Source organism: Lathyrus oleraceus, chromosome 3 (genome assembly GCF_024323335.1).
Source record: "Lathyrus oleraceus cultivar Zhongwan6 chromosome 3, CAAS_Psat_ZW6_1.0, whole genome shotgun sequence".
Taxonomy (NCBI): Eukaryota; Viridiplantae; Streptophyta; class Magnoliopsida; order Fabales; family Fabaceae; genus Lathyrus; species Lathyrus oleraceus.
This window is the reverse complement of record NC_066581.1, coordinates 206,024,510-206,037,952: the sequence shown is the minus strand read 5'-3', so window position 1 is coordinate 206,037,952 and position 13,443 is coordinate 206,024,510. Positions and strand designations below refer to the sequence as shown.

Genomic DNA, 13,443 nt, shown 5'->3' with positions numbered 1-13,443 from the left:
ATTTCTTAAAAATAGTTTTACTACTCTAACACAATGCGTGCCTTTTTATAAGTGACAATAAGAGGGTTTGATTAGGGAGTACAACTCGGTTCTGAGTACGCGAAAGCGACAGTTCCCGTTAAATTGGTTCGTTTCAAAGTAGGAAACACTGCCCATAAGTAATTCTATTAGCAAGTACTTGGATTATTAATTGATTATGTGAATTACATTCGAGTTTGTCTTTATTAATTGAATTTTATTTATTGCTTTATTTTTCATTGTACACTCTAAAAACCCCTATTTCAATTACCTTAGATAAACACCGTAACAATAGATTGACACTTGGTCTCTGTGGATTCGACAATCTTTTATATTACTCTGACGCGTTCGTATACTTGCGAAAAGCACACATCAAGTTTTTGGCGCCGTTGCCGGGGACCAATTTCGTCAAATTTCGTACCCTATTGTTATATCATTTAGACTTAGGTTATTACCTGCCGGTCAATGCGAAGAACTCGCAACACCGGAAGCTTAGTATACCCTCTGGCAAAACCTGAACGTTACGCTCGCGCATGTTTATTCTTCCATAGAATTAGGAGAGCTATGGCCTAAGATCAAAACCAAAGACCTCTTAAAGATTTCGCCCAACCATCCAACGAAGAATCTAGTTCTAGTATAGTAAACCCAACCATCCCAGCTAATAATTTTGAACTTAAACCCTCCCTGTTGCAACTAGTGCAATAGAGACAATTCGCAGGTCTCGCTACTGAGAACCCGAACCAACATTTAAAAATCTTTCTCCAATTAGCAGACACTTTTAAAACCAATGGAGCTTCTCCTGAGGCAATCCGTTTAAGATTATTCCCTTTTTCCCTCAGAGATAAAGCCCTATCATGGTTAGATTCCCTTCCACCCAATTCCATTACGACTTGGGATAACCTTAGAAGAGTATTCCTTGCTAGATATTTTCCCCCAAGTAAGACCGCCGTTCTTCGAAACCATATAACTATATTTACCCAGAACCAAGGAGAATCGTTGTTCGAAGCTTGGGAGAGATATAAGGAGCTGTTAAGAGCATGCCCACATCATGGTTTAGAAAATTGGTTAATCATTCAGACCTTCTATAATGGACTTCACAATAACACTAAGATGACCATCGACACTGCCGCAGGCGGTGCACTGATGAACAAGCCTTATCCTGAAGCTAGTTCCCTCATCGAAGATATGGCTCAAAACCATCAATCATGGGGAGTCGAATGTGCGACAGTTGAGAAGAAGGAAGTCCAAGAAGGAGTACATGAGTTAAACTCTATAGACATGATGCAACCTAAAATAGACACGTTAGCCCTAAAGGTCGAGCATATGTGCGTAAACCCGAATACTGCAGCAGCAATTTCGTCGGATTGTGAGATATGTCGAACCAAAGGACACCAATCTGCAGAATGCAGTCTCTTAAATGAAACCCACTCTGAGCAAGTGAACTACACCCAAGGGAACCCATATTCGAATACCTATAACCTTGGATGGAGGAATCACCCGAACTTCTCCTATAAGAACAATAACCCAATCCAAAATAATGCGCCTCCGAGACAAACAGGTTACCAAGCCCCAAGATCAAATCAACCTATGCGACCTGTGCCACCAAAGCCGAGCCTTGAGAAAATTATGGAAAATTTTATCACTGCTCAAACCCAATAAAACAAAGAGTTCATGAACCAGAACATTCACGTTAATGAACTGATTACCCAGTTAGGAACCAAGGTTGACCAAATAGTTACTCATACTAAGATGCTTGAAACCCAAATCTCTCAGGTAGCTTTAAACCAAGCCCCCCAGACCACACCTGTAGGACAGTTCCCTGGACAACCTCAATAGAATCCGAGAGGGCAAGCCAATGCCATTACCCTACGAAGTGGGAACGCTTATGATGAGCCACCAAACCCAAGATTGAGCGAACCCAAAGCTTCTAAGGAATATACCGAACCCACAAACAAAGTAAAGGAACCAGAGGAATCTGAAAAACAGGACGGTCAAGAAAAAGGAGAAGAACCTAAAGATAAAACTTATGTACCACCCCCGTCATATAAACCACCGATACCATATCCGCAAAGACTCAAACAAACCCAGATCAATAACCAATATTAGAAATTTATTAAGGTTATAGAAAAACTTCACGTAGAAATCCCTTTCAGAGAAGCCATCACCCAAATACCTTCTTATTCAAAGTTTCTCAAAGACATCCTTACCAACAAACATAGACTCGACGATCCGAAACCCTTGGAATGCAATTCTATTTCCGAGAATAAGTTGGCCAAAAAAGATAAAGATCCTTGACATTTCTTCATTCCTTGTCTTTTGGGAAGTCATGTCATCGAAAAAGCTTTTCTAGACTTAGGAGCTAGTGTGAGCTTAATGCCTTTAGCAGTTTGTGAGAGGTTAAACTTAGGAGAATTACAACCTACTAAGATGTCACTTTAGTTAGCCGATAGATCTGTTAAGTATCCGATAGGCATTTTAGAAGATGTCCCTGTTAGGATAGGTCAGTTATTTATCCCTACTGATTTTGTTGTCATGGACATCAAAGAGGATAATGATATACCAATCCTTCTAGGTAGACCGTTCTTATCAACTGCAAGAGCCATAATAGATGTCAAAAGAGGAAAGTTGACCTTTGAGGTAGGTGACGAGAAGATAGAATTTATACTTTTCAAAATTTCTTATGGCACCTGTGATGGGAGACGCATGTTATGCCTTAGATATCATTGATGAGTGCGTTAGGGAATTAGAACAAGAAGAAATCATAAAAACAATTAAGTTGCCATCAACTCTCATACTGGAAGATGATGACTTTAGGAAACCCTACATCGATGATAACCTTTACGAATGTTTATCCCTTACCCTAGATCCTATGCCATGCCCTAAGAAACCAACCTTAGAACTTAAGGAACTGCCTAAGAACCTGAGATATGAGTTCCTCGATGAAGAGATGAACCGTCCAGTTATAGTCAGTGCTACCTTGAGCCAAGAGGAAACATACCAACTTTTAGACGTTTTACAAAGATATCCCTCAGCCTTAGGATATAATATCTCTGACCTGAAAGGTATAAGCCCATCCGTATGCATGCATCAGATTTCTCTCGAAGAAGATTCAAAACCTTCCAGAGAACATCAGAGAAAAATAAACCCTATAATGAGTGATGTTGTTAAAAAAGAAGTTCTTAAGTTACTTGAGGCAGGTATAATATACCAGATCTCGGATAGTAAGTGGGTGAGCCCTGTGCATGTGGTACCTAAAAAGGGAGGCATCACAGTCGTACAAAACGATAAAGGCGAATATGTAGCAAAACAAATAGAAAGAGGATGGCGGATGTGTATAGACTATAGAAAATTAAATAAAGCAACCAGGAAGGATCATTTCCCTTTACCATTTATAGACCAGATGTTGGAGCGTCTAGCCAGACACTCTTACTTCTGCTATCTAGATGGATACTCCGGATTCTTCCAAATACCTATCCACCCCGAAGATCAAGAAAAAACTACCTTTACATGCCCTTATGGAACTTTTGCCTACAGACGAATGCCATTCGACCTCTGTAACGCCCCAACTACTTTCCAACGCTGCATGATGTCAATCTTTGCAAATTACCTAGATGGTATCATGGAAGTATTTATGGATGATTTCTCGGTTTATGGATTTGATTTCAAAAATTGTCTTGCTAACCTTGAGAAAATCCTGGAGAGATGCATGGAGGTGAACCTCGTGCTGAACTGGGAAAAGTGTCATTTCATGGTCACCGAAGGGATTGTTTTAGGACATATAGTTTCCGAAAAAGGTATAGAGGTAGATAGAGCTAAAATAGAAGTAATAGAGAACCTAAAACCACCTAAAACCATCAGAGAAGTCCGAAGTTTTCTTAGACATGCTGGATTCTACCAGGGTTTTATTAAGGACTTCTCCAAAATAACCAAACCTTTAATTGGCCTTTTAATGAAAGATGTTGAATTCATTTTTGATGGAAAATGTAATGAAGCATTTAATCTTTTAAAGCAAGCGTTAATATCTGCACCTATTATGAAACCCCCTGATTGGTCAGAACCTTTTGAGATAATGTGCGACGCTAGTGATTATGCCGTTGGAGCCGTTTTAGGACAAAGGAAAGATAAAAAATTACATGCAATTTATTATGCCAGTAGAACCTTAGACGCTGTCCAACTCAACTACGCAACAACTAAAAAGGAATTACTCGATGTAGTTCTCGCTATAGGCAAATTTAGATCTTATCTAGTAGGAGCCAAAATTATAGTTTACACCGATCATGCTGCCATTCGCTACCTATTAAGTAAAAAAGATGCCAAGCCCAGGTTACTCCGATGGATTCTGTTACTACAAGAGTTTGATTTAGATATAAGAGATAAAAAAGGCATTGAAAATGTAGTAGCTGATCACCTTTCTAGGCTAGAACACCTAAAACCAGACTTAGTACCCATAAATGATGATTTTGCCTATGATAGACTGATAGCTAGACTAGAAACCATTGAAGACGATAGCCTAGGCTCTCATGAGCACTTCCAAAAATCCTTAGCTGTAAGTAACGTGCCATGGTATGCAGACTTTATTAATTACCTAGCTGCTGATATCGTACCCCCTGATCTTGACTACCACCGCAAGAAGAAGTTCTTCAACGATGTAAGGAACTTTTAATGGGACGAACCGTTCCTTTTCAAAAGGGGTAAATATGGCATTTTTCGCCGATGCGTTCCAGAAGAAGAGGTAAAAAGTATAATTGAGCATTGTCAATCTGCAACTTATGGTGGACATGCGAGCACCTCTAAGACATACGCCAAGATTCTTCAAGCTGGCCTATTCTGGCCTACCATGTGGCGTGATGTCTATGCTTGCATTTTCAAATGTGATAGATGCCAAAGTGTAACACCCCGAATATTGTTAGAGTAATTTAAATATTATTTTAATATGATTATTTGAAGGTAAAAAGAATTATTAAATAATATTGGGAATTATTATTATTATTATAGATGTTATTTATTTTAATAATAATTAAATAAATAAAATAAATGGAATATGAAGAGTGGAAGGGTAAAAGTGGAATTGGATAAAAGAGGCCAAAGTGAGAACTCAGAGTTTTTCACGTGTTTTTGCCTCAGAGTCAGAGAAAGGGAGAAACGCTGAAGAGAAAGAGAAGGAAGAGGAAAAGGCCAAAGATTGCTCAGAACTTCCTTCAATCCAAAGAGGTAAGGGGTCTGAACCTTATTAAACGATAATATGCGAGCAATTTCATGATATATGTTGGATTGTTGATGAATTTTGGGGATTTTAGGGAGATTGGGAAGGTTGGGGTTTTGATGGAAATTCTCCGATCTGTGAGTTTTGTTGAGTTATATGCATTGTAATCGAAGTATGTTGTGTATATATGACTGTTAAGTGTTGATATTGGGTTGTTAGCTGTGGGGTATGAGTTATGGCGAGTAGAGAAGCAAAGCTGCGCTGGTTCCGTAGCAGATGGCTTCTGTTCGCGCGCGATTCGCGGCGCGAAGCCCAGTTCGCGGCGCGAACTGGGCAGGATTCAGAGGAGTTCTGTAACGCATCGTTCGCGGCGCGAACCCTGCTGCGCGGCGCGAACTGAAGCGAATTAATTGTTCGCGACGCGATCCTTCGTTCGCGGCGCGTCCTGGAGAAATGGAGGAGTTCGCGGCGCGTCCCTATGTTGGCGGCGCGAACTGTGCTGTGAAGCTAGTGTTGGTGAGTTTTTGAGTACGTTGAGTTGCGAGGCTCTTAGTAAGTCGCTGTAATTGTATTATAAACAATTAACAGTGGTTATATGATTGTTGTTGATGATGATGAGATGTTGAATTTACGTGTTTAGTTATAAATGTGTTATGTAACGATGTGATATCGTTGCAATGTTGTTGTTGTTTTGTTGAGTTGTATGTCATGCTATTAATGATGATGATAACATGACTATATGATGCTGTTGTTGCTATGTTGATTATGATGCATGTTTGGTGTGCATGCATTCATGAAAGGCCGATGCCTAGTGATGAACGGACTGAGTTCCAGTGATGTTGTTGACTCCGGGCTTGTTGAGAGGCTTGGTTCCTTGCGGGGAACTCGGATTCTATGGTGATGAATCTGGGAGTGGTGATCCTGTAGTTGGTCACAAAATGGGTATACCGAGTCGTGTTGAGTCATGCATGGGTGTGTGCATTGCATTTGATATGTGGTTTTGTTGATGTTCATAAGTATGTTGATTATGATGATTATGATGAGCTGTGTTGGCATATGTGAAATATATTTATGTTTATATTTCTGTCGTTATATTATTATTTAATAATGTAATTCTCACCCCTTCTGCATGTGTTTATGTTCATCTATGATGAGCAATGTGCAGATAAAGAGGAGTAGCTATTGTTGAGGTTTGAAGAATAAGTGTAGAGTTATTCTACAGAGTCGAGTCAAATGCTCTGGTCATGTGACACCGGGGTTATGGGATTCGATAGATAATTGATTATTATTTACGTTGTTTATGATGACTAATATGTTGAGATGTTTTGTTGAGATAATGTTGAAACATTATTATGAATTGTTATATGATGAATGATAATATTTGTGTTGTTGTCCGCTGCGAAGTTTTAATAAAATAAATAATATGTTTTATGTTGTGATGCGATAAGTGTTATGTTGTAAGAAATGTAAACTCTTCTACATGTGGTACTCTGATAATCTATTTAAATATGTCGTTTGGGTAGAAGGGTGTTACATTAGTGGTATCAGAGCATCGTCAGTCCAGTCGAGTCATAATGTGATGTTTTCCTTGTTGGTCGATTAGTGTAAATGACACTGTCGATATTTAACGGTTGTGGTTGTGTTGTGTAGAGTATGGCTGGAGAAAATGACCGTGCGATTGCTGAGGCTTTGGCTGCTATGGCGCAGGCTATGCAGGCGCAGCAGAATCCGCCGGTCGACGAGTTTAAGAATTTGGGAAGGTTTCTAAAGAATAACCCTCCTACATTCAAAGGGCGCTATGATCCAGATGGTGCTCAGATTTGGCTGAGGGAAATTGAGAAGATTTTCCGGGTGATGACGTGTACTGAAGCACAGAAGGTGCAGTTTGGTACGCATATGTTATCTGAAGAGGCTGAAAACTGGTGGGATAACACTCGCCAGAGAATTGAAGTACCAGGTGCTGAGATGACTTGGGAAGGGTTCAAGACGGTCTTTCTGGAGAAATATTTTCCTGCTGATGTGCGATGTAAGAAGGAGATGGAATTTCTAGAACTGAAGCAGGGTAACATGTCTGTTGCTGATTACGCTTCGAAGTTTGAGGAGCTAGTGCAGTATTGTCCTCATTATAATGGTGCTGATGCTGAGGAATCCAAGTGTGTCAAGTTTGAGAACGGGTTGCGTCCCGAGATCAAACAAGGCATTGGTTACCAGGAGATTCGTAGGTTTCCTACACTGGTTAATAAGTGCAGGATATTTGATGAAGATAGCAAGGCTAGGACTGCTCATTACAAGAGTCTTAGTGAGAAGAAGAATAAGGATCGTGGTAGTCCTTATGCATCTCCGAATGGTAAAGGTAAGCAGAAAGTGGTAGATGGGAAGAAGCCAAGTGGGGGAGGATCTCCCATAGCTGGTAAATGTTTCAAGTGTGGCGAGCCAGGCCACCGTGCTGATAGCTGTACCAAGAAAGTGCTGAGATGTTTCCGATGCGGTCAGGCTGGTCATAGAGTTACTGAATGTAAGGATGCTGGTCCGACATGTTTTAATTGTGGCGAGAAAGGCCATATCAGTTTGCAGTGCTCGAAACCGAAGAAGGCGGCTACTGCAGCTCATACTACTGGTAGGGTGTTTGCTCTGAGTGGGGCTGAAGCTCCTAAAGAAGATAATCTGATTAAAGGTACTTGCTTGATTAATAATGTTGAATTGCTTGCTATTGTTGACACTGGTGCTACTCATTCGTTTATTTCGTATGAGTGTGCGACCAGGATTGGTGTGATTATGTCGTCCCTAGGCGGAAGTATGGTGATAGATACTCCTGCTAATGGTTCTGTGAAGACTTCTGTTGTCTGTCGAGGTTGTCATTTGACGATCTTTGAGAGAGAGTTCGTGGTTGATTTGGTGTGCTTACCCTTGCACCAAATTGATATTATTCTGGGAATGAATTGGCTAGAATTCTATGGCGTGTTTATTAACTGCTATAGGAAGACGGTGCGGTTTTCTGAAGTTGGTGAGAATGATGAGGAAAGATTTCTATCTGCTAGGCAGGTGGGGGATTTTGTGAAAGATGAAGCTCAGATATTCGCTTTATTTGCGTCTCTGCAAGCGGATAAGAAAGTGGTGAGTGTAGATTTGCCTGTTGTCTGTGAATTTCAGGATGTGTTTCCGGAGGATGTAAGTGATTTACCTCCAGAACGTGAAGTCGAATTTGCCATTGACTTAGTACCAGGTACGAGTCCAGTGTCAATGTCTCCTTATAGAATGTCGGCAACTGAATTAGTTGAATTGAAGAAGCAACTTGAAGAATTGCTTGAGAAGAAGTTTGTGCGTCCAAGTGTTTCTCCTTGGGGTGCACCAGTATTGTTAGTGAAGAAGAAAGAAGGTACGATGAGGTTGTGTGTCGATTATCGGCAGTTGAATAAGGTGACTATCAAGAATCGGTATCCGTTGCCGAGGATTGATGATTTGATGGACCAGTTGGTTGGAGCTCATGTTTTCAGTAAGATTGATTTGCGGTCGGGTTATCATCAGATCCGAGTGAAGTCAGACGATATTGCGAAGACTGCTTTCCGTACGAGGTATGGTCATTATGAATACACTGTGATGCCGTTCGGTGTGTCTAATGCTCCAGGCGTGTTTATGGAATATATGAATCGTATATTTCATCCGTACCTTGATAATTTTGTTGTGGTGTTCATAGATGATATACTGATATATTCTAAGACGGAAGAAGAGCATGCAGGACATCTGAGAATTGTTTTGCAGGTGTTAAGAGAAAAGAAATTATATGCAAAGTTATCTAAATGTGAGTTCTGGTTGAAGGAAGTGAGTTTCCTTGGCCATGTGATTTCGAGTTGTGGGATTTTTGTTGATCCTGCTAAAGTTGTTGCTGTATTACAGTGGGAGACTCCGAAGTCTGCTACTGAGATACGCAGTTTTCTGGGGTTAGCTGGTTATTATCGCAGATTTATTGAGGGCTTCTCTAAGTTGGCATTGCCGTTGACGCAGTTGACTAAGAAGGGTCAAGTGTATGTGTGGGATGCAACTTGTGAAGCGAGTTTTGTTGAGTTGAAGAGGCGGTTGACCAGTGCTCCAGTGTTGATCTTGCCTAATCCTGGTGAGTCCTTCGTTGTTTATTGTGATGCTTCTTTGATGGGTCTTGGTGGTGTTTTGATGCAGAATGGTAAAGTTGTAGCTTATGCTTCTAGACAGTTGAAAGTTCATGAGAGGAATTATCCTACGCATGATCTAGAACTTGCAGCTGTTGTATTTGTGTTGAAAATGTGGAGGCATTATCTGTATGGTTCCAGATTCGAAGTGTTCAGTGATCACAAGAGTCTGAAGTATCTGTTTGATCAGAAAGAGTTAAATATGAGGCAGAGAAGGTGGTTAGAATTACTGAAGGATTTTGACTTTGAATTGAGTTATCATCCCGGTAAGGCTAATGTAGTTGCAGATGCGTTGAGTAGAAAGTCTCTACATATGTCTATGATGATGGTTCGGGAGCTTGAGTTAATTGAACAGTTCCGTGATATGAGTTTGGGTTGTGAAGTTTCCGCTGATAGTGTAAAGTTGGGTATGCTGAAGTTGACTAGTGGAATTCTGGAAGATATTCGGAATGGTCAGCAAGTTGATGTCGCTCTAGTTGATCATATTACTATGGTTAACCAGGGTAATGGTGGTAATTTTGAGATTGATGAGAATGGCATCCTGCGATTTAAAGGTAGAGTTTGTGTTCCTGAGGTGTCTGAATTGAAAAAGAGTATTCTTGAAGAGGGCCATAGGAGTGGATTGAGTATCCATCCAGGTGCAACTAAAATGTATCAAGATTTGAAGAAGTTGTTTTGGTGGGCTGGTATGAAAAGAGATGTTGCTAAGTTTGTGTATGCCTGTTTGACTTGTCAGAAGTCAAAGATTGAACATCAGAAACCGGCAGGTATGATGCAACCTTTGAAGATTCCTGAATGGAAGTGGGATAGCATTTCCATGGATTTTGTGACGGGATTGCCGAGGACGGTGAAAGGTAATGATTCTATTTGGGTGATTGTGGATCGATTGACTAAGTCGGCGCATTTCTTGCCGATGAAGATTAATCACTCTTTAGAGAAGTTGGCAGAGTTGTATATTGAGGAGATAGTGAGGCTACATGGTATTCCATCCAGTATTGTGTCTGATAGAGATCCCAGATTTACTTCTAGATTTTGGGAAAGTTTGCAGAAAGCGTTGGGGACTAAGTTGAGGTTGAGTTCAGCTTATCATCCTCAGACTGATGGTCAGATTGAAAGAACTATCCAATCCTTGGAGGATTTGTTGAGAGCTTGTGTGTTGGAGCAGAGTGGTTCTTGGGATAGTTATTTGCCGTTGGTGGAGTTTACTTATAATAATAGTTTTCATGCTAGTATCGGTATGGCTCAATATGAAGCATTGTATGGGAGGAGGTGTAGAACTCCATTGTGTTGGTATGAATCAGGTGAGAGTGTTGTACTCGGACCTGAGATTGTGCAGCAGACGACTGAAAGGGTTAGGATGATTCAGGAGAAAATGAAGATTTCTCAGAGTCGTCAGAAGAGTTATCATGATAAGAGGAGAAAGGCACTTGAGTTCCAAGAGGGAGATCATGTGTTCTTGAGAGTTACTCCGACGACAGGTGTGGGTAGAGCTTTAAAGTCTAAAAAGCTTACTCCGAGGTTTGTGGGTCCGTATCAGATTTTGAAGAGGGTTGGGGAAGTGGCGTATCGGATAGCTTTACCGCCGTCGCTTTCTAATCTGCATGATGTGTTTCATATATCTCAGTTGAGAAAATATATTGCGGATCCTTCGCATGTTGTTCAGTTGGATGATATCCAGGTGAGGGATAATTTGACCGTTGAGGTGTTGCCAATTCGGATAGATGACCGAGAAGAGAAGACCCTGAGAGGTAAGAAGATTGCTCTAGTGAAAGTTGTTTGGGGAGGTCCAGCTGGTGAGAGCTTGACTTGGGAGCGTGAAGATCAGATGAAGGAGTCGTATCCGACTCTATTTGCTTGAGGTATGTTTTCGAGGACGAAAACTTCTAAAGTGGGGGAGAGTTGTAACACCCCGAATATTGTTAGAGTAATTTAAATATTATTTTAATATGATTATTTGAAGGTAAAAAGAATTATTAAATAATATTGGGAATTATTATTATTATTATAGATGTTATTTATTTTAATAATAATTAAATAAATAAAATAAATGGAATATGAAGAGTGGAAGGGTAAAAGTGGAATTGGATAAAAGAGGCCAAAGTGAGAACTCAGAGTTTTTCACGTGTTTTTGCCTCAGAGTCAGAGAAAGGGAGAAACGCTGAAGAGAAAGAGAAGGAAGAGGAAAAGGCCAAAGATTGCTCAGAACTTCCTTCAATCCAAAGAGGTAAGGGGTCTGAACCTTATTAAACGATAATATGCGAGCAATTTCATGATATATGTTGGATTGTTGATGAATTTTGGGGATTTTAGGGAGATTGGGAAGGTTGGGGTTTTGATGGAAATTCTCCGATCTGTGAGTTTTGTTGAGTTATATGCATTGTAATCGAAGTATGTTGTGTATATATGACTGTTAAGTGTTGATATTGGGTTGTTAGCTGTGGGGTATGAGTTATGGCGAGTAGAGAAGCAAAGCTGCGCTGGTTCCGTAGCAGATGGCTTCTGTTCGCGCGCGAAGCCCAGTTCGCGGCGCGAACTGGGCAGGATTCAGAGGAGTTCTGTAACGCATCGTTCGCGGCGCGAACCCTGCTGCGCGGCGCAAACTGAAGCGAATTAATTGTTCGCGACGCGATCCTTCGTTCGCGGCGCGTCCTGGAGAAATGGAGGAGTTCGCGGCGCGTCCCTATGTTGGCGGCGCGAACTGTGCTGTGAAGCTAGTGTTGGTGAGTTTTTGAGTACGTTGAGTTGCGAGGCTCTTAGTAAGTCGCTGTAATTGTATTATAAACAATTAACAGTGGTTATATGATTGTTGTTGATGATGATGAGATGTTGAATTTACGTGTTTAGTTATAAATGTGTTATGTAACGATGTGATATCGTTGCAATGTTGTTGTTGTTTTGTTGAGTTGTATGTCATGCTATTAATGATGATGATAACATGACTATATGATGCTGTTGTTGCTATGTTGATTATGATGCATGTTTGGTGTGCATGCATTCATGAAAGGCCGATGCCTAGTGATGAACGGACTGAGTTCCAGTGATGTTGTTGACTCCGGGCTTGTTGAGAGGCTTGGTTCCTTGCGGGGAACTCGGATTCTATGGTGATGAATCTGGGAGTGGTGATCCTGTAGTTGGTCATAAAATGGGTATACCGAGTCGTGTTGAGTCATGCATGGGTGTGTGCATTGCATTTGATATGTGGTTTTGTTGATGTTCATAAGTATGTTGATTATGATGATTATGATGAGCTGTGTTGGCATATGTGAAATATATTTATGTTTATATTTCTGTCGTTATATTATTATTTAATAATGTAATTCTCACCCCTTCTGCATGTGTTTATGTTCATCTATGATGAGCAATGTGTAGATAAAGAGGAGTAGCTATTGTTGAGGTTTGAAGAATAAGTGTAGAGTTATTCTACAGAGTCGAGTCAAATGCTCTGGTCATGTGACACCGGGGTTATGGGATTCGATAGATAATTGATTATTATTTACGTTGTTTATGATGACTAATATGTTGAGATGTTTTGTTGAGATAATGTTGAAACATTATTATGAATTGTTATATGATGAATGATAATATTTGTGTTGTTGTCCGCTGCGAAGTTTTAATAAAATAAATAATATGTTTTATGTTGTGATGCGATAAGTGTTATGTTGTAAGAAATGTAAACTCTTCTACATGTGGTACTCTGATAATCTATTTAAATATGTCGTTTGGGTAGAAGGGTGTTACACAAAGCACTGGAAATATTTCAAGGCGTGATGACCTACTCTCTACCATTCAGCAACAACTGGCGTACAACATGAGCTTCATGCAAGAATCGCAGTGGAGGACAGATAGATCCTATGAGATTGTTGTACAGTCCCTGCTTACGATCACAAACGAGCAAGCCCGTCAGCAACACTACCACCGTCAACATTCTGCACTGATAGAGGCCACTCAGGGTTCCATTTTAAGCAACCTTCGAGAGGTGAGGACTGCTCAGGATGCCTTACAGGCCAGGATGGATCAGAGAGACCGTCGTTGCAGCCGAACCCGTCGTCCACCTCAGGA

At 40.6% G+C, this 13,443-nt stretch overlaps 1 non-coding gene across 1 annotated transcript; it reads right to left on the bottom strand.

Moving 5' to 3' along the window:
- Positions 1-966: 966 nt before the first annotated feature.
- Positions 967-1,073, bottom strand: LOC127133165 (small nucleolar RNA R71). The gene has a single exon (XR_007807157.1). It is a non-coding gene; the product is annotated as a small nucleolar RNA R71 (small nucleolar RNA).
- Between the last annotated feature and the right edge of the window lie 12,370 nt (positions 1,074-13,443).